Source organism: Dama dama, chromosome 17, assembly GCF_033118175.1.
Source record: "Dama dama isolate Ldn47 chromosome 17, ASM3311817v1, whole genome shotgun sequence".
Taxonomy (NCBI): Eukaryota; Metazoa; Chordata; class Mammalia; order Artiodactyla; family Cervidae; genus Dama; species Dama dama.
The window spans coordinates 59,992,705-60,015,469 of NC_083697.1; the positions used below are offsets into that span (position 1 = coordinate 59,992,705).

Below are 22,765 nucleotides of genomic sequence, written 5' to 3' on the forward strand. Positions count from 1 at the left end.
TGAAATCTTTCCCATTCTTTGAAATGTAACTCAAATGCTATTTCCTTCATAAGGTCTCTACTGAGCAAGAAATAAACTCTCTTCACTGCATGACTACAGCATTTACTGCTCAGTATTTAATCACATTCTGTTGACTCCATGTTAACCTATAGAAACAGGATAGTGCAGTGTGATAGCCAGGATTTGGGAGCTGGGCACCTTTGGTCAAATTCCAGTATTTAAACTCTCTGTGTCACAGTTTTCTCATCAGGAAAGGAGCGGTAAGATTACCTAGTTGATGAGGCTTTTTGTAAAGTGCCAAGAATACCAATGGCACACAGCAAATGTTAAATAAGTATCTGTCATCATAATTATGTTTATTATCTCACAATAAACTAATAAACCTGCCAAGATGATGACTAGCCAGTATAAGCTGCCCAATAAATGCCAAATTACTTGTTTGTAAACATAGTACATGATGTATATATACAGTACACATTTAGAGAATACATAAATAGTTGGCATTACAGATGTGAATGTACATTTGCCCATGCTATCCTGACCCACTTCCAAGAGAAAATAAAAGGAAAACAGAAGTAACATTTAGGAGTACCTTTTATATGCCCAGCTTTTAGTATCACTTAAGAACCGTAATCTTATCTCCCTGGGCTCTACCTTGGAGGCGCTATGAATACCAACTGCTTCTCATCACCGCTCCTGCTCACATTCTAGCCCAAGCCACTATCTTGTCTTTCTTAGACCGCTGCAACAGCCTTCCGACTGATATCCTGGCCTCCTGCCTTCACAAGCAGCATATTCTCAACACAACAGCCAGAATGATTCATTTTACAACAAAAGTCACATCACATCACCCTTTGCAACTACCTAACTTCATCTTCCCTGGCTTTGCCTGAAGCCCCCATCACTCAATCATCACCAAGCTGGCTTCAGTCCTATTTCTACCACATGATTCCTACTTCTCACTCATCTCTCTCTTTCAAATCTACTTCCCAACATACTCCCATGGCTCATGGCTCACTCCATCACTTGAGTAGGTCTATGCTCAAATGTGTGCTCGTTAGAGTGGCCTTCCCTAGTGCCCTATGGATACAGCATGCCCTGTGCCTCAGCATTCCTTACTCTTGCTTTCTCTATCTTCATGGCATTTGTTACTACATGACATCTGTAGACTTCTACCAGAGGATAGAAATCTTGTCTATGGTTCACTGCTGAAGGTCTTAACTTTGAACACCATCAGGCACATAAAAGGTGTTCAACAAATGTTTGCTGAAAGACTCCCTCTCAACTTTGAGATGATTTAAAGTAACAAGTGGAAAGTACAAAGTTTTAAAGTTTTATCTATTTAGGTCACCAAGCTCCAAAGGAGCTCAAATACAGATTTCCCCAATCCATCTAATCACTACAAGTGATCCTAGAATCAAGAACCAAGGGGAGAGAAGGGTTGGTAGTAGGGCAGCTGGAAGCATTCCAACCAACCTAAAGGACTTTTAAAATTCATCAAACAGAATAAAATATCTAAGAATAAACTTAACCAAGAAGGTGAAAGATCTATACTCTCAAAACTATATAATACTGATGAAGGAAAATGAAGATGATACAAAGAAATCCCATGTACATGGACTGAAAGAATATCACCAAAATGGTCATACCACCCAAAGCGATATACAGATTTAATGCAATTCCTACCAAAATACCCAATACACCTTTCACAGAACTAAAACAAATAATCCTAAAGTTTACATGGAACCACAAAAGACTCCAAATTCCCAAAGAAATCTTCAGAAAATGAACAAAGCAAGAGGTATCACATTGTTTGACTTCAGACTATAGAACAGAGTTATAGTCAACAAAACAGCATGATACACAAAAACAGACACATAGGTCAATGGAATAAAATAGAGAGCCTAAACACAAACTCATACACTTATGGCTAATTAATCTATGACAAAGAAGGCAAGAATATACAATACAGGAAAGACAGTCTCTTGTTTAATAAGGAAGTGCTGGGAAAACTGGACAGCTCACGAAAATCAATGAAATTGGAGCATTTTGTCACACCATATACAAAAATAAACTCAAAATAGATTAAAGTCCTCAATGTAAGACTAGAAACCATATAACTTGAAAAGAACATAGGCAGAACACTCTGTGACATAAATCATAGCAGTTTTTTTTTTTAAATCTGTCTCCTAAGGCAAAGGAATCAAAAGCAAACATAAACAAATGGACTTCATCAAACTTAAGCTTTTGCACAGCAAAGGAAACCATCCACAAACTGAAAACACAACCTACTGAACGGGATAAAATATTTGCAAATGATATGACCAATACGGTTATAGCTCATATATTCAATAGTAAACTCAATATCAAAAACACAAATAACTCAGTTAATGACTATAGCTCATACATTCAATATTAAACTCAGTATCAAAAAAAAAATCAAATAACTCAGTTAAAAAGTGGACAGAAGACTTAAATAGATATTTCACCAAAGATGACTTATAGATGGCCAACAGGAACATAAAAAGATGCTCAATATTGCTAATCAGAGAAATGCAAATCAAAACCAGAGTGGGATATCACCTCACACCGTTCAGGATGACTATCATCAAAAAGAACCCGAATTACAAATGTTGGCAAAGATGTGTTAAAAAGGGAACTCTCATACACTGTTGGTGGGAATGTAAATTGGTATAACCACTGTGGAAAAACAGAACGGAGGCTTCTCAAAAAAACAAAACAAAGAACTACCATAGAATTCAGCAATTCTACTCCTGGATATATATCCAAAAAACAAAACACTAATTTGAAAACATACATGCACCCCAATGTTCATAGCAGCATTATTTATAATAGTCAAATACAGAAGCAATCTTTGTGTCCATCAATAGATGGATGAACAAAGAAGATGTGATATATATACACATGGAATACAAAGGAATGTTGCTCAGCTATACAAACAAAGAATGAAATTCTGTCATTTCCTACAATATGGATGCACCTAGACGGTATTAAGCTTAGTGAAAGAAGTCAGACAAAGACAAATACTCTTTGCTATCTTATATTCAGAATCTAAAAAATGAATGTGACAAAACAGGGACAGATTCACAGATACAGACAGGAAACTAGTGCTTACCAGGGAGGGGAGGGGAGTAGGAAATGGCAAGACAGGGGTAGGCGATTAAGAAATATAAACTATCATCTGGTGGTTTCCTCGCTAAGATCTTCCCAACCCAGGGATGGAACCCTGGTCTTCTGAATTGTAGGCAGTCTACTGCACAATAGGCAGATTCTTTACTAATTGAGCCACCAAGGACATGTGTAAAATAAATGAGCAACGCAGATATATTGAATAGCATATCCATTAGTTTGCAATAACCTTAAATGGAGTATAATTCATAAAAATTGTACAACTGAAACTAATATAATATTGTAAATCAAGTATACTTCAATTAAAAATATATATAGGTTGGGACAGCCACCCTCCCTCCAAATACCTCAAGTTAGAAAAACCACCACAGTAAACCACTTCCCACTACACATCCCCCCACCCATTACCAGTGTAACTTTGTCATATTCCCCAATTAAATGAGGAAAGAAAATAACTTTAAAACTTGGGTCACTTCATTAAATCATAAAGGCATTAAGTATTCAGTGCTGACAACTTTTAGAATAACTTCTGCCTGATTTTAGCATCTTTGGGGAGGGAAAAAGTAGCAATAGTATAACTGAATTCACTAAAAATACCATTTAAAAATCATAAACATAACCTTACAGTATTTAGAAACCTGAAAATGTGTTGAAATAGTATACTTAACAATCATAGGATCACAGGACCGAAAGGAGCCTTAAAAATGTAAACTAAATAAGTTAGGCTGGCACATGAATACAGAGACTCTTCAATGTCATCAATTCAAGTCTTACAGATTCGAAAAACAATGGAAGTTTATTGTATACCAAAACAGTCGTCCCCAGTTGAGTGGGAATCAAGAAATGTGTGAGAAACCACTTTTGTTGCTCACAGTGACTGAGGGGTACCAGTAAATAGGAGAGTTGACTGACTCAGGACATCCTAGTGGTAAAGAATCCACCTGCTAACCAGGAGACAGAATGAGATGTGGCTTTGATTCCTGGGTTGTGAAGATTCCCTGGAGGAAGACATGGCAACCCACTCCAGTATTCTTGCCTGGACAACCCCATGGGCAGAGCAGCCTGGCGGGCTACAGTCCATGGGGTCACAGAGTCGGACAGGACTGAAGTGACTTAGCACGCATAATGATACCCAAGGTAGAAACCTCAGGCACAATTTTTACTCCTCCAAATCTCCAGAGCTAATGAGCTATCCCCAAAGGATACCTGGCACTATAGATGATGAAAGGAAATGTCCCTGATTTCAAGTGATTTATGTGGAGAAATAGCTTATCTCTTACAAACTTCGGGAGCTCCATATAAATAACACCCTGAATTAGTGAGTTCAGGCTACAGGTCTTAATAGAATTCTACTTTTGCTTCAGTACAGAATATAGTCACAAGAAGGAGGTATCACTGTATTTCACATCAAACAAACTTATTGTTTAATACTAAGATGTTAACTTCACATAGTCATAAAGACGAACCGTTCCACTCTGCTCCCCACAACCATGCAGAAGAGGAAGTGGTTTTGAGAAAGCACACTTGCTGTCATTACCCTCTCCCATCGTATAGGGCAAATTACAAAGGTCAGAGATCAAGAATTCTATTCTTCTAGTCTAAGTCCTTACATCCTTGGTGTCAAATTGGTTGGTCATTTAGTATGCCTGTCCCCTACCACTGGTCACCTACCTTATCTTGTGATAACACTGCCCCCAGTTAACCCCTTACAGAAAGCCCAGTTCCCTCAACTCTGAACCATGGCCATCCACAGGCTCTTTCCTCCACTGCCCCAGGTTCTCTACATTGAGCCCTCTTTCCCCTTCATCAAAACATATCCATCCTCTTTCATTCTCCCTCAGACTTCTATTGCTAATGTTAACAGCCAATATCTGTGGAGTGATTGCAAACCAACTTTATAGGATCTCATTTAATCCTCACAGTTGCTTTAGGAGGAAAGCCCCATGCCCAAAGCCAAACAGCAGGAAAACAGTGGATAAGTTTCAGAATTCCAAGAGTCAGACTCTATAACCTGTGCTGTTAACTGTGATGCCTCCTAATACCTATGCAATCGATTTAACAGTAGGAAGGGATCAAGGACTTCCTATTTTCCCTCTCATTTGACTGTTCTACTACACACAAGCGTTTAGAGTCTCTAGGGAAATGCTGCTGCACTATACCATCCCTTGCAAACTCAAGTTATATAAGCCTTTGCAGCTGTGAGCATATGCGTCCATGTAAGTAAGTAAATACGGAAGCCTGAAGTCATTTACTTTTAATTGTTTGAGATACTCAGGCCACAGTACACAAAGCACGGTGCTCTAGAGTCAGGCTGCCTGAACTCCAACCCAGCCTTTCCCACTCGTTTTCTATGTCCCTGAAGATAGTTGACTTCCCTGAAGCTGTTTCCTTGTCTGTAAAATGAAGATAAAATAGCTGCTAGGATTTCTGCTAGAATTAAACAAGTCAAATACATAAGGCATATAGAAAAGCACCTGGCATGAATTATAAGCGTCCAAAAAATACTGGCTAATTCATCCGTGGCATATAATATTGTAGCTGATCATATTCATACTGTATTATGGCACTTGGTGTGATTGGTACTTGGTGTGATTCTCCTGCCTGCTTCATAAAATTACATTCCTTTCAATTAGCACCATCAATTATTCTTCTAATAAACCTACAAAGCACCTCACACAGCAGTAAACAGTTTCATTAATTTAGTAAACTATAGATGTCGTTATAGTAGTGGGAATGAAGATTTTCACCTGAAGACTTTAGACTTGGGAAACAGCACAGTGATGTCCAGTGATCATAGCTCTGCTGTGTAATACCTGCATGAACTTGGGAAAGTTCCTTTATTTTTCTGAGATACACTGTGGTCATCTGTAAGCAGTGACACAAGACTCTTTTGAGGATGAAATGAGTAACTATGCATAAAGATCTTAGTTCCTGGCAAGCAACAAGCACTTAATTAGTGGCTGCTGGATGGAGAGTAACAGAGGTTTGAGCTGAAAATAGCCAGGCTCCAGGCAAAAGCCTTCCACAGCTTGGATCAAGGAGAAAAGACTGTTCTAAGTCTTGCTTTGATTATTTTATTTTCTGTGCAATCTGAAAGACAACTCTTTCAAAATCAAGAATATCCATTTCACAGTGAGTGAAGGCCAGTAGTGACCATTCCTTGACTTTGAATGAGTTTATTACTAGCCTAAGTAGTACCTGGGTTTAGGTGTTTTCGATAAACATCTCAATAAGTTATGTGGCTTGAAACACTCCTTAGCTTCAGTAAGTCCCTTTTCTTTCAAGCTGTCTATCCAGATTTTAAGTTAATTGGCTGATGTTTGAGACTTGTTTAAAATTCAGAGGTCTTTAAAGCAGGGTCACAGTTCTTAGGCAAGCATTTTTCCCAAGTTCCTACAAGAGCAGGAGTGGGGGAAAGTCATAACAAACCAAAGCCCACACGGCAGGCAGCAGAGGACACCTACCTGAGTACCCCTGAAACCTGCTCATTCCAGCTCCCTCCCACCCACATCTGTGTCCTGGCAGCTGAAAGGACACTCAGACCCTTTAGGATTCTTGATAGAAGCACAAGTACATACATATTCTTCAGGATTCTGTTCTATTTCATGCTACATTGAACATACCTTTAATGTTTAATTGGCTGAGATAAAAACTTGTGTGATATTATACTTCAATAAAAAGATTTTAAAATGTACACTTATGATACATGCACTTTTATATATCAATTTTTAAATTGGATACAAATGTATCTAAGTCTTGCTTTGAGTATTTTATACAAATACAAAATGGAGATACAAATGTATTCTCCACTATTTCTCTGAATTTGAGTCACATTTTTTGACTAACAACCAGATGTTTCAAAATAGCCTACTGTGAATGGCTTCCTCTCTTAGCATTTATAAATAGCACCCTGACCTCTTTTCCAACTGAATTTGAGGGCTTGTTCCTATTGGCTCTGTAATTATCTAAGTCTCTTTTTTCTTAGGTAAGAGGATATCTCAGCAAGTGTCTCTTAACTGATTGACTCATTTATTAACATTTATTCATTAAATAAATATTTAAGGATCGCTAACTACTCTCTCCAAGATAACAAGAGAAACATTTGCAGTTGAAGATAACACCTATCATCTCATTTGAGAACAGTGCTATTTTGTGTGTGTGTGTGTGTGTGTATATTCTAATCCTGAAAGACGATATTGTTAAAGTGCTACACTCACTATGCCAGCAAATTTGGAAAACTCAACAGTGGCCACAGGACTGGAAAAGGTCAATTTCCATTCCAATGACAAAGAATGTTCAAATTACTGTACAATTGCATTCATTTCTCATGAAAGCAAGATTATGCTCAAATTCCTTCAAGTTAGGCTTCAGGAGTACGTGAACCGAAAACTTCCAGATGTACCAGCAGGATTTAGAAAAGGTAGAGGAACCAAAGATCATATTGCCAACATGCCCTGGATCACAGAAAAGGCAAAGGAATTTTTTTTTTAATCTATTTCTGCTTCATTGACCACATTAAAGACTTTAATAACTGTATGGATCACAGAAAACTTCAGAAAATTCCTTAAAGAGATGGGAATACCAGACCACCTTACCTATCTCCTGAGAAACCTGTATGCAGGTCAAGAAGCAGCAGTTAGAACGAAACATGGAACAATGGACTGGTTCAAAATCGGGAAAGCAGAACATCAAGGCTGTATGTCATCACCCTGCTTATTTAACTTCTGTGCAGAGTATATCACCTGAAATGCCAGGTTGGATGATTCACAAGCTGGAATCAAGATTGCCAGGAGAAATACCAACAAGCTCAGATATGCAGATGATATCACTTTAATGGCAGAAAGTGAAGAAGAACCAAAGAGCCCTTGATGAGGGTAAAAGAGGAGAGTGAAAAAGCTGGCTGAAAACTCAGTATTCAGAAAAAGAAGATCATGGCATCCAGTCCCATCACTTCATGGCAAATAGATGGGGAAAAAGTGGAAACAGTGACAGATTTCATTTTCTTGGGCTCTAAAATTACTGTGGATGGTGATTGCAGCCATGAAATTAAAAAACACTTGCTCCTTGGAAGAAAAGGTATGACAAGCCTAAGAAGTGTAAAAAAGCAAAGACATCATTTTGCCAACAAAGGTCCACGTGGACAAAGCTATGGTTTTTCCAGTAGTCATGTATGGATACAAGTTGCACCATAAAGAAGACTGAGCATCAAAACTGATGCTCAAATTGAGCATTTGAAATTGATGCTTTCTAACTGTAGAGTTGGAGAAGACTCTTGAGATTCAAAAGGGACTCTTCAGAGTACCTTGGACTGCAAGGAGATCAAACCAGATTTCCTAAAGGAAATCAACCCTGAATATTCATTGGAAGGACTGATGCTGAAGCTCCAATACTTTGGCCACCTGATGCAAAGAGCCATTGGAAAAGAACCTGATGCTTGGAAAGACTGAGGGCAAGAGGAGAAGGGGACGACAGAGGATGAGATGGTTGGATGGCATCACTAACTCAGTGCACACGAGTTTGAGCAAATTCAGTGAGATAGTGAAGGACAGGGAAGTGCTGCCGTTCATGGGGTCACAAAGAGTCAGACTCGACTTAGTGACTGAACAATGATATATATATATATATATATATATATATATATGTGTGTGTGTGTGTGTGTGTGTGTGTGTGTGTGTGTATATATATATAGTACTAAAAAGAAAGTGAAAATGCAATGTCTTCTCTCCAGGAGTTTAAAATCTAAAGGAGTGTATTAAACATGGCTATAACCATGTTACAGCCATATGCATGTCAAGGGAAAAAATGGCATGCATATGGACTGCTGCTGCTGCTAAGTCGCTTCAGTCGTGTCCGACTCTTGTGCAACCCCATAGATGGCAGCCCACCAGGCTCCCCCGTCCCTGGGATTCTCCAGGCAAGAACACTGGAGTGGGTTGCCATTTCCTTCTCCAATGCATGAAAGTGAAAAGTGAAAGCGAAGCCACTCAGTCGTGTCCAACTCTTAGCGACCTCATGGACTGCAGCCCACCAGGCTCCTCCGTCCGTGGGAGTTTCCAGCCAAGAGTACTGGAGTGGGGTGCCATTTCCTTCTCCAATGCATATGGACAGTTCTTTACAAGTCAGTAAGAGCCAGTAAAAGAGGAACACCAAAATTGGAAGACTCAAATGTACCCAATAAAAACACTTAAAGACTAATGATGAGAAAACTTAAGTCTTATGAACTTGACTTTCACATGGTTCATATTTTAAGTATTGTTTTATGTATAATTACATAGAGAAGTAGCACCATCATCTTTCAAGAATTCCAAGGAACTCTAAAAACTTCAAACTGACTCCGTAAATATAATTAAAATATGCAGCATTTCAGAACTCTGAGGATGGAATGATCAGTGAAGGAGCTACAGAGGGGAATGTCAAGATGTATGGGAATGTAGTATGTGGAGACAGCAGTCATTGCCACAAAATGGGGCAATGAGGGAGGTAACTTTAGGCAATCAAGCAGATGAGAAAACATCTCATAGCCTCCAGTTTCTCATCAATCACATTTGATCAAAGCTAAGAAATATTTCTAACATTAATAAAATGTTCTTTACCTAATATTTTCCAGAAAATTCCCCATATTCCTCAGTTTAGAAAGTGCAAAGATTGGATTCAATAAACGATTCAACAAACAAATAAGAAAAAAAAAACTTGCTAAAACATTAAAACATTAATTTTTTTTAAATTAGTTTATTTTTTAAATCTAGTTTTTTAAAACTAAAACCTTAATTTCTTCTTAAAAGCAATGACTGTCATTCATAAGCAGCATTTTTATAGCGTCTTTCACTGAACTTTCTCAAAGTTGCTAAGAGGTAGGATAGAAAGAAACAAAGCAAAAACAGAAAACTTCCCAAATATCATGATGTTTACAATACAGAGTTCTAAGGCGGTTTTTAAAACTTCACAGTCTTATGGTGCTACTTTAAGACTTTCTTCCAAGAAAATTGCAATTCATTATAATCTTAGCCCTATGCTGCTGATGCTGCTGCTAAGTCACTTCAGTTCTGTCCGACTCTTTGCCACCGTATGGACCCTAGGCTGACAGGCTCCTCTGTCCAAGGGATTTCCCATGCAAGAATATTGGAGTGGGTTGCCATGCCCTCCTCCAGGGGATCTTCCTGACCCAGGGATCAAACCCAGGTCTCCTTAATTGCAGGCAGATTCTTTATGGTCTAAGCCATCAGGGAAGCCTCTTAGTCCTCTACTTAATCACAATAACTAAGTAGCTGAATTGAAAAGTACTCTGTCTAGAAGGCTCAAACTGCAGTGATATGAAATGGTTAAGAAATTTGTTTTTCGAAGCAGACACAGATACTACAGAGAACAAACTACTGATCACCAGGGTGGAGAAGGAAGGGGGAAGGGGCAATGTGGGGGTAGGTGGGGGAAAAAAGAGGCTATTATTGGATTAAATGAAATCATATGTGAGAAACTTTTGAAAAAAGAAGCACTATAGAATTCAAAGAAACTTTCATTAAAAAATTTAATATTCAAGACACAGGAAAAATGAAAAAAAATACATATTTGTTTTAAAATGTACCAGTTTCTCCTTTCATGAACTACCCATATAAAATCTGACTTATGGAGGAAGGAAAAAAATGCTAACACACACACCCACATAAATAAGTTTTAACAAGTCATTTGACTTCCCCTCTAGGTATCTTTTAATTTAAACAAATCTTTGAGTACTGACAAATCAAGTCTATATAGAACACTCTTGGTGTTAAGACCCACCTTAAGTGTATATTTGTTGAACAGCTGTCTGAAAAGTAGCCAGGGAGATATTTCCACTTTAGGCTCTAGCCTAGTTCCATGACCCATTTTACTTTTTCTTTCTTTTTAAAACACTGTTAAACAGTGGAAGGTCATGAGAATTTTCCCCTCAATATTTCTCTTGTAAGTGTATTGAAGTCACAAGTATAAGTTTAGAAGTATTTCTCTTTTCCCCTTAAAAAAGTTACCTTCCTTTTTAAAATAGTCATAACTTCATCTTCCAATTACTTACGGGCAACATTCCCGTAAACTCATGCGGGGGAAGAGCGCTTAAGTGCGGGAGAAATCAATACTGAGCTGGTAAATACAACACTATTATTGGTAATCACAATGACATCCGATTATATGTACTTTTAAAAATAGCTTATTTTTCGGTACTTTTTTTTTAAAACCAGAAGGATATATTCCACTAAGCAGACTAATTCAAGGACACCCTTGCACACACACACACACACACAAGTTGCTATCACCATACAAGCTTGCAACAGCCTAAAATGTCATTATTCCAAACAAACTAGCTTCTAATTTGCCTCTAATTATCAAAGGTTATAGTTCACAATATATTTTCGCAAAGACTTCCCCCCAATCAAAATTACTCCAGATCGCCGCAAGGAGGTGAGGCGAACGTTTAAGAAAAGAAGCAAGGATGAACTTACCTCGTTTAATGAAACGGGCACCCATTCTCCCAGGAGACCTGTCTCCAAACGTCAACGAGAAAATCAATCTGGTAAACTCCCTGTCGACAGTTTTCGAGTATGAGGTTAGGTTCAGGCAGGTGGAGGCCAAATGATTGTAATTAAAGTTAATTAACAGGCCTGCGGTCTCAAAGAGTAGGACAAGTAGGGTGCGGGGGAGCACAGAGATCCGAGCGAACTCATTCTCTCTCCCGAGTAATTAACTGCTGCCCGAAACTCACTGATCTGCAGCTCCTTTTCGAGGAAGGGGTCTTAGCTGTCTATCCGGCTCTTCCCACTCCTGAGTCAATCCCATTACTAAGTAGAGTTTTTGTATCACTTACCAGCTTCTGGTTTCCTTTCAGACGCCCACATGCGGGAGCGAAATCCAAGCGGGAGAAACCGGAGCCGAACACTTGGCGCTCTGGAAATTGACCCAGAGAGTGCCGGAAAGCCGCGGCTCACACCAGACGGTCCTCACGCCCGACCCCGGCCCCGCCGCCCAGCCCACCGCAGTCCGCTGGACTCGCTTTGCGCGCGGGCAGCGGAGCTGGGGAGCCGAGGCGGGCGGGGGGGAGCCCGGTCGCCGGCTTCTCTCCCGGCCCGGCTCGCCCAGTCCTCACCCGCCTGTCCCCGGCGCGGGGCCTCCTGCTTCCCTCCCCGCCGGCTGCCCGCACGGCCTCTGCAGCCCGGAGGCGGCCGCGCGGGCGGCGCTGTCACCGGGGCCAGCACGCCGCGGCCGGCGCACCTGGAGGCGGGGAGCGCGAGCCCGCGCGCAGCTCCGGAAGCGCCGCGCCCGCCGCCCGCGCCCTGCCCAGGTGCTCCGGCGCCGCGCCTCGGCCGCTTCCTCCAGGCCCGCGGGGGCGGGGAGAGCCGCCAGGCGTGGGGGCAGCGAGGCTCAGCGGCGGGGGCAGCCGAGCCGGCCGCCCTGGTTCCGCAACATAGCTGGGCGGCTGACTCAGTCCGCCCCGACTTGGCCGCGCCTGGCACCCTCGCCACCTGGCGCACCTCGGCCCCGAGGCTCCCGGCTCGGCGGGGTTGGTGAAGCCGCGAGGACGCGTCCCGCAGCCCAAAGCGGCGAGGGCATGGCCCTCCCGGGAGAGATGCCGGTGACCCTACCCCGGCTCAGCCAGGCCTTTTGGTTGGTCATTGCTCACGGACGGGTGGGTTGTCAAGTGGGCGGAACCTCAGCACCACTGATTATTAATTAGTATTACTCTACTGAGTAGTTTCCAGGTTGCCTCAGCGTTTCCCGAACTTAAGACTCATCTAGGGCGCTAGTGTTCCCAGGCTGCTTCTGCGTAAAGTTGCACTCAATGGGCCCGCGAATCTGTTTACCAAGCTCAGTGCTGATTAGGCTCGACCCATTCTATCGGACTCTCCTTCTAGTTGTCTCCTTGAGGGAAGGACGAATATTCCCACTTTCTAGTTGGGGAGTTTGCGGGGGAGAGCAACTTGCCCAAGCAGTCATAACTTTCAGGGGTGCAGGGGATTTCTCATTTAGATCTGAACTAACACAGCCTCCTCACATGTTTTAAATGCCCCCTTCTTGTCTCCACGCCCCCCTTCTTGTCTCCACCCCTCCGAGGGGAGGGAGAACCCTGCTCCAGTCCTTCTGGCCTCTGAGATTGTTAGATCCCGGAAAGACATCTCCCCTTGCACTTGGACCTTGACACTCTGCTCTTGGAAGTAACAATAAGGCAGCAAGAGGACACGGGAATTGAAAGAGAAAAACCCTTTGTGCGCCCCGGAATATCGATACTTAAATTGTCCGTAAAATCTTATCGCTTGCCAGTGACTTGAAGGACTAGCTCCTCATTTTTATATTTTAGTTAACATCTTTGTACAGACTGTATCGGAAATTCTCTCCCTTAAAAGATGAAATGTCCTTACCTTTGTCCTGTTCCTGTGGTGAAAGTAAAACAATTAGGGAAAGGGCTGAGCTTATTATGAAAATGAAATAATTGGTTAAGTCTGGAGCGTGGGAGGCTTCCCAGGAGCCCTGGTCCTTGGGAGGCTTCATCTTCAGCGAAAACTCTGCCCATCAAAAAGCACCCTCCTGCCCTGGGAGACTCTTGAGGCAGCTGTGGCAAGCATGCTCCAGAGACAGCAAATCTTCAGTTTCTTTTGAACTAAATACTTTAAAGCAAGACCTATTTTCACCAGAAAAGTTCTCTCGACGTTTTCCAAATCTCAAGAATTCTTTTTTTTTTTTTTTTTTTCCTGTAGAATTTTATTTTTGTGGCTCTCTTTGACTTCCTGTTAAGTCCAAACTCTTTGCGGGCTTTATTTTCCCTCTCCCTCATAGTTCTCACATACTTGTCATTTATTTTTATCTTTGTAAGCCATCTTAAATCCTTTTCTGAGCAAGGTGGGTTATAAATAAACAAAAAATCTTACATCAGTTATGGTATGTCTCAGTAAGGCAAGCACTGTTAACTGGAACACTGAGTCCTCAAATTATTTCTCTTGGTAGATTTTATAAAATAATTGAGACTTTGTGCCTTTTTGTAACAATATCCTAGTTCCGCGATTAGCATTCAGTCATTTATTGTTTAAAATTTTTATTTTAAACAAGATAAAAGTTTTATTTTCAATAAACAAAATTGAAATGACAGTGATTAGCAAACACAGTGAGACCCCCAGATTTACAGTCTTCTCTGAGAAGAAATAAAGTTAAAAGCTGTAAGGCTCACTGAGGATTCAATAATAGCTCTGGGAGGTGAAAGAAAAGCAGTACTCCCTTACTGAAAGTATACATTGGTGATAAGGTATATGCTGATTTTAAGAACTTTAATATATGACGGAATAAAAGATGGCTGAAGCAATATGGCACAATCTTTTCGTTAACTGTTCACTAATCATACCAGGTTCTGGCTGAACACCTAGCATATATGTTGTGTTTGTACAACTCCACGAGTTGGAATTCTTTTTCCAATTTTACAAAGGATTGAGACTTAGTTTAAGTAGTAAATAATGGATAAATCAAACACTTCTAGGCTCTATTCATAGCCTATGCCTAATGTATTGATATGTAGCAGCCCTCATAGTTAGGCATTGAGGGAGAAAAGTGTGCAGGAAAAGTAACTTTATAAAAATTGAAGTATGAAAAATCTGTTGACTGTCAAGGCCATTCTACTATATAGTACCAGTTAATTTCCATCTGTTTATTTATTTCAAATATGTATTTGGAATATATCTTTTTATCTCTGTATTTATTCCAAAATGACCCATTCCAACCTTTATTTCCTCCATTTTCAGAGGGAGAGTAGGCATAGCTCTGCCCTTACCAGATTCTGTGTCTCTGCTCCACCCATCTCTCCTACCGAGAATGCACTCTGCTTCTGAAGGAGGCAGCTGGAGAGCATGGAAACCATCCTCCTCTCCTCCGCCTTTTCCTCCTTCCCCTTTTCCTTACATCATCAAGGCTAACACCCATAGAGCATTTCTGTGCCAGTTGCTATTCCCAGCACTTTACTTGCAAAAGCTCATTTAATTATCCCAACAACTCTTTGAAGAGATAGTGTTATTATCCCCACTATAAGAAAGGAAACTTAAGAAAAAGATGTTGAGTGATTTACACCAATTATGCCATAAGGCAGAGAGAATTCCAGCCCAGCCTTCTCCAGGAACCATCCTCTGCACTGGATTGCCTGTTTCGGGAAGCACGCAGTGCTGAAATTGCAAAGGTCTGTGCTCAAAATGAAGCCTGATCAGTGTAGGTTGTGGCATTTTGAGCAAATTCAACTTATCTGAGCCTCAACTCAACCATCTGTAAACCCTGATTACCTATCTATGGCACCGAGAAAATAGTCATCTCTCAATACAATTAATTCTATCCTTTCTCCAATTATTCTTCAACACTAGCTTCAAATACTACCTCCCTCTAAAGCCTTTCCAAATCTCTGATACCCAGAATTATTTACAGAATTTAAAGTAATCCTTCCATTTTTCTATAAAGGAAAATCTAGTGTTTTGCAAAACATAAAATTTTAGGAATGTAGATAAAACTAGACATGTCTACTTATATTTAATTCATCATTTTAGATAAATTATTCATGAAAATAAAATGATATAGTATATATACTGCCTTTTCCACTCACATTTTATGAAATAATCTTATTCAGATTTTAACTTGCAACTTTGATGTCAGTGACTTCACTAGAACCTCACTTTGAATCACAGGTGTTTTGTTTTCAGAGAATATTTTCACTTTATCTAAATTTTTGAAGGTACCTACTTTTCTGAAATCTTTTATAATCCTGTCATTGGGAATTTCATTGCAAACCAAAAGTTCCTACTTGCTTTATATTAAGAAGTCATTTTTTCTCATTCATCCAAAATACATATGCTAATGATCTCTACCAGTTTTTTTGAGTAGTTTTAAAAGGATCCTTGCACTAACATGGTACACTTAGAAATGTGAGGTCACATCCCCAAAATAATTCCTTAATTTGTTTTTAATATCTCCACCTCCTTTTAACCAAGTTTATTGGATGGCCTTTGTGTATATCCTAAACTAGGATTGCTTGAGGACATTTCAGGCTATGCTCCCCATCCCCCACTCCTGCAGTTCTATAGTTGGCAGTTCAGATTAATGAACAATAATTACAAGCAGGTGGAGATCTTGTGATACACAGGTTCTATGCACCAGGCATTGTTACTCATTATGAACTCAATTCTTTCAATGGGTATGGGGTAGATACTATCATCATCTCTCTTTTTTTTTTTTTTTCTTTTTAGCCAGTGAAGAAACCAAGACACAGAAAGATTATTCCATCTACGAGCCCACAAATAGTGTATAAGGAAGAAAGTATTTGAACTCAACTAATGTGGATTCAAAACTTATGCCTTAAGCATTCTGCTAGAATGCCTCGAAGAAAACTTACCATAAGGACCTTTCTTTCCGATGCCTAACTTTGGGGGGAAATGATATACCATATATTCAGACACATACAATACTCTCTCTTGGGTTTTCCCATGGTACTTTCTCGTAACTGCTATTGGAGAGCCTTTATCACTAGGGCTTGCCTTATGGATATTGAGAAGCTTTTCTTACTACTATTTGTATTCCTGAAGTACCATAACCTCTTTATTCTTGTCAGTCTGCCTTGCATTATGGATCCTTAGAATCTTGTTATTTGAATCCTCTGAAGTACTTACCATAAAGCTTTAGATAAATGTTTGTTTTATTAAACTGAAAAGAGTATATATTCATTAGGTTGACTTTTTACAGTACTTTGTTACGAGTTTTAAGAGTTGCTTTGAAAGTTCTTTTTAACTCTTTCTCACCACAAGGGAATAACTTGAGTGGATATCCACTGTAAGGTAGACAAAAGAGCAGTGTAAAATATTCAATCAATTCAATTATTGCCTAAAAGTTGATGGTATTATGGAAATAATTTATTTTAAAATATGTTTTTCAGAAACCACTAATAATATCAAGAAAAAAGTGAACATAAATTTTCACATAAAAGTAATATTTAACTTTAGGCTCTAGGAATTAGTGTGTTAGTTGCTCAGTTGTGTCCAACTCTTTGTGACCCCATGGACTGCAGCCTGACAGGCTTCTCTTCCCATGGAATTCTCCAGGCAAGCATACTGGAGAATGTTGCCATTTCCTACTCCAAAGGCTCTTACCAACCCAGGGTTCGAACCCAGGTCTCCTGCATTGTGGGAAGATTCTATACTATCTGAGTCACCATTAGAACAGAGCCTAAATGAGTTTCTGAAATATTACTTTTATACGAAAATTTCATTTTGTATTTCATTGATGTGCTCAGTCATATCCAACTCTTTGTGACCCCATGAACTGTAACCCACCAGGCTCCTCTGTCTGTGGAATTTTCCAGGCAAGAATTCCTGAGCGGGTTGCCATTTCCTACTCCAGGGCAATCTTCCTGGCCCAGGGATTGAACCTGCATCTTTTGCTGTCTCCAGCATTGGCAAGCAGATTCTTTACCATTGTGCCACCTGGGAAGCCCATTTCTTTGATACAGATACACATATTTTAACACTTTACTACTTTTGAAATGTAAATTCACCTTAAAATGAATTGCTGTTGGCTAACAACAGTCATAGTATAGTTGTCATTGCCTGCATGTTCATGAACTTGATCATAGATGCTTCTTTTATCCTCACTTCATTGAAGTTACTTGCATTGACAGTGCTACACATGTTTAGTTTAACTGTCATATGAAATGTCATCAAGGAGATATTAGCTTTCTTTGTGAAAAGGCGAAGAAATGGGAGTATGAGATTTGATAAAAATAAACTGTGTTTAAATAATTCTCAAAGAGCATTTTCACATACATATTTATATACATATATATATGCATATTTAAATACATAATATAAATTCTAAATGAACAGTGTTATGTCATAGTTTAATAGTGAGTTTTTTTCTTGTGGTATAGAAAATAATCACATATCCAAAAGTAGATTACATTTTAGAGTTGCAGATATCCAGTAGTTTCTACAACTGCTAACATAAACATCTAATTTTACTTTTATACGGAAAATAGTTCCTTAAGAAAAATCAGTGTTAAGTCCAGAAATCCTAACTATGACTCAGTGGATTTGCACAGGAAATATATCAGCTGAGAGTAAAATCATTGCTTTCACTTTATTGTGTCCATTTTCCCCATTTCTGAAATTTATTTCTTCATGCCATAGCTTGAAAATACTGTATAGTTTCATTTTGCCCCTTTGTGCTAAAAATGCTTCCCTTATAATAAATAATTACCCTTGAAAGTTCTTCTCACATAAGAAAAAAAAAGTGGGGAGGGATTTGCAAAATAGGTAGAAATATACAAGCAACAGCTAAAAATAGATCTCTTATAAAGCAAATTAACTGTTACAAAACCAATTTGAAAAGCACAGACTAACAATCATGTAAAGGGCAAATTTAAAACATGAAAAGGATTGATGAGATCTCATACCACAATTAGCAATCACAAAAGCAGAGGTCACGGACTTCCTGCACATGGAAAACATGGAAGTCTGAGTAGCTTTCAAAGTACATAGAATTTAACAGTATTTAGTTACTCAAATTTAGAAGAGTTTACATGAAAATACGAACTTTTAGCTTCTCTTGAAAAATCAGTGTGTCTGATATTGCTGAATTCACATTCCCACAAAGCAAGCGTGAACAGATTGGAAAACTGGCTGCCATTTTTGGACAGGAATACACTCCCTAATTTGCTGTAGTTTCTCCTCACCCTAGTTCTCCTTGGTTGTAACTTAGGAGCTGTGGAAATTGCAGCTTTGGGATGTTGCCTGAAATCATGACCAGTGAAAGACACACTATTTGAGTGAGCCTCGAGGAATGCTTATGGATTTCTGAAGTAGAAATCTTAGAAATGTAGAACCCAGCTCAATAGTCAATACCCAACACATTAAGAATGTTTTACCAGCAGAAGCAGCAACTAGTGTTGTCATCATAATAGCTAGCATCTGTTGAGTTCTTAAAATAAGTCAAATATATTAAACACTTTGCAGCTATTATTTATTGAATTAAATTTTGTATTGGGTTGGCCAATAAGATATGATGAGTCACAGAGGTGGAGAGATAAAGTAGATTTATGTCACTATCTTTCTAATGGTTGCAACATAACAACAGGGGAAGATATTACCCAAAGAATCACACAATATATATATACAGTATGGACCTGGGTTCAGTCCCTGGGGTGGGAAGATCCCCTGCAGAGGGGAACAGCTACCCACTCCAGGATTCTGGCCTGGAGAATTCCATGGACAGAGGAGCCTGTCAGGCTACAGTCCATTGGGTAGCAAAGAGTTGGACATGACTGAGCAACTTTCACTTTCACTTTCATGGTACAGTATCCTACATGTATACAGATATGACATATACTACCAGTATATCAACACATGTATATACTGTATTTGTATATTTACATGTGTATACTATTTGTACATGTATGATTTTACTTAAACCATATGAATTTACTGATATTTGTCTATATTTAACCTCAGAAATGGTCATTATATATGGCTCATATTAATACATTTTAGTTGAGAATACAGGAAATGCTTTCCCCCTATTCCCAATCTTTCCTTCTTATTTACAGCGTTTCTAACCCTCCTAGTTCCCTCTCCCCACCACGGACACACTCTACTCCATGGCCTGTAGTAACTTATCTATTCAGTGTTTTGGGAAGCAGAAAACGGCCATATGAGCCCTGCTTTTTCATTCCCTCTTTCTCACAGGGAGCCAAGTGACAAAAAGAGTGTGTTTCTCTTCCAAGCTGTAAAACCTACGGGAGGTTTGAATGTATTCATAGCTTCCACAGCCCGGCATGCTGTCAAAGGGAAATCAAAGTAATATTTGATTCCCTATCTGCCTGATTTCTATCTTTCCAGCCATTTCAAAGTACCCCAACATTTGTGACTTTAGGAAAGAATGAGATTCTATGCGAGAGAATATAATAAGGGGAAGGAAGGAATGGTTTTGATTGGTAAATCAGAAGATTCCTCTTCACAAGTGACGTTTAAACTGAGAAGTACCGGCTGAGTGGGAGTCAGCGTGTGTCCTGTGCATGTGTGTGGGAGAGCAGAGGTGTGTTCTAGACCAAGAAGGGCATTTGTAAAACCTCAGAGGCAGCAGAAGTCAGGAACTTTTGAGGAAATGAAAGAGGGTCTTTCTGCGAGATGGTGAAAAAAGGACAAGATGAAGTTGAAGGAACAGGCAGCTATATTATGTATAATTATATAAGTCATGTCAGGTTTGGGGATTTTTATCAGAAGGGTGATCAGAAGTCATCAAAAAGATTGAAGCAGGGGAGAAAGTAATCGTTTCCTTACCTTATATAATCTTCAAAATAACGCTCAATGGAATGTATGACCGCTATGTTCTTACATCAGCTATATAAATTGAGATGCAGAGAAGTTAAACTGCAAATGTATTATTTGATAGAACATTTATATGATTCTAGGGGCTGTCTTTTTTTCTTCTAATGCAGTTTCCCCACGTTTAGATAACTTCCTTGTTCAGAAGCACGCTAGAGGGATGACATCAAGAGCCAACTCTCCTGAAGAGGTGAAAACAATGCTTTGTAAGAAAAACCAAAGTGACAAAAAGAGTATTTTCAGTAAAACAATGTTCTAACAGGGACCATCCTTTTAGTCACTCTTACATTCCACCTACCCAAAAAGAGTGCACAGTCTATAGAGATTCCAGAGTAGAGATGGACCCACACTATATGTCCATCTCTAGACTGTGACTTACAAAGAGAAACGACTAACTCACAGCTTTCTTAGGGATTTACAAACATTATTTGATACTTGTCATTTGATATCGTTGTGTTTAGGGAAATAAAATGGACAATCAATTCAATTTATCCTTCTAGTTTCTATAATAGAATCCTAATGTTAGGAAAATTTTAAGTTTTTAACTATGAGGTGACTTTTTTGTATCATATAAACAAATTTAATATTTTTTCATAAACCAAGTAGTTAAAAATACATTGGTAGAAGGGGAGCAGAGGTTAAAAAATGTCTCAGCCCTTCATAAAAATGTGTAGGTATATTTTAGAATGAAGCTGCTAACCAAGTTACTCTCTCTAACAGTGCCAGCCATGAATATATGATTTAAAACTTCATTCACCACTGACCTCATGTGCTGTGTGTATACTGGTGACTAACTTCCGTGCCATCCATGTCTGCTGTTCTGACTTTAGGAAATAAGATCCAAATATCCTGTTTCTCTGTCTGAAAAGGTAGTGTTCTCAGTTTTTTTAAAAAACACATTTTTAGAAAAGATGTCTATCTGCCATTTGATCATTTTCTATGTGTGAAAAATGACATACCATCTCAGTTATGCTCCACAGCAGGTGCACAGACCTTCAAAGACCCAACTCTCAAGTCTGCATTTCCTTCACTCCACATGGCTTCTGCAGCATCCTGTGTGATGGTTTTATATTTTTTCCTGTGGAAACACTCATACCCACACCACTGCAAGTTCAGCCTGGTTTAGCAATCAGAATACACTGTGTCTTCACAGTACGTTTTGCAAGCATATTAAGGAGACCATGGCTGTCATGCTTGACTGAACTTTGCTTTCTTTCACTTATAAAGGGACTACTGCTTATGCATTCATTCAGCCATGAATGCTTGGCTTTTTCATTACAGTTACTAGGACACTATAAAAAGGAAGGTTTTTTGGTTTTTCATTCATCTTCAGAAAAACAAGAAAATAAAGCCTCACTGGAAGCAGTACTTGCCTTTATACCCAAAGGTGGGGACAATTTTTTTACTAAAGTAATCAAAAAAAGACACCAAGTTAATTCATTAGATTAGCTTTGTAAGTGCAGAGAACATTTTTAAATAAAAAGCAAAACATTTATACAATCATCAGATAGGTAAATGTTTTGTTGAACCAGTGGAATTCAACAGGAACACTTATATATAAAGAACTTTAGTTTTTCTTCCATTGCCCCTTTCCAAGTGTGCTTTTGGACTTACTCTGCTCCTGCCCCTGAATGAAATATATGGCTGGTCCTTAGATTTTTCTGAACTGTGTCAACAACAAGAACAATCTAGTGAGGGTAACAAAAAAGTGCAGCCTGATCTAGCATAACAAATTAATTCCTCTATTGTTCATTTATTATAAAACGTATTGTCCTCAGTCACCACTCCCTTTCCCACCATCTGGCTTCATGTCTGGAAGCCTTCCTTGGGGTGGTTGGTAGGATCTGAAGGGTAGGATTTCCGCCCCCTCCTCCTCACTTCACCAGCTGTCCCATCAGACCCATCAAGGTTCATGTCAACGGGAAAAGGAGATTGAGAGGAAGGGCAGTGTCTTAAATGGTAGGTGCAGCTGTAATTTTCTGGCTCTCTCTCTCCTACTTCTCCCCAACTCTGTACCCACTTCACCCCTCACCCTCAACCACTGCTGGAATCTGGACTCTACTTGCTGCTCCTGAGATAACGTCCTCTCAGCTAGCAGCTTTTAACATCCCCTCCTCAGTCCCTTTTGGGTTAATTGAGTCTCTCTCTTTCAAAAGACTCAGTCCCTACCTCAAACTTTTCTCAGACTCTCCACAACCTTCAGGAAGGCTCAGACACAGCCGGCACTCACTGCAAGCATGTGAACTGTTGTGCCGCCTTCT

The 22,765-nt window shown here is 39.5% G+C and overlaps 1 protein-coding gene across 5 annotated transcripts in view; it reads right to left on the bottom strand.

Moving 5' to 3' along the window:
- ARAP2 (ArfGAP with RhoGAP domain, ankyrin repeat and PH domain 2) overlaps positions 1–22,765 on the bottom strand; it is a 200,308-nt gene that overhangs the window by 174,232 nt on the left and 3,311 nt on the right. For 3 of the 5 annotated variants that reach the window (XM_061164525.1, XM_061164526.1, XM_061164522.1), the window contains exon 1: positions 11,981–12,117. The exons of 1 other annotated variant lie outside the window; for it this stretch is intronic. The gene's annotated coding sequence lies outside the window, so the exon portion shown is untranslated. Of the gene's footprint in view, positions 1–11,618; positions 11,699–11,980; positions 12,118–22,765 lie in introns of those variants that run through there. One more of the 5 variants, XM_061164523.1, reaches the window with a different exon arrangement.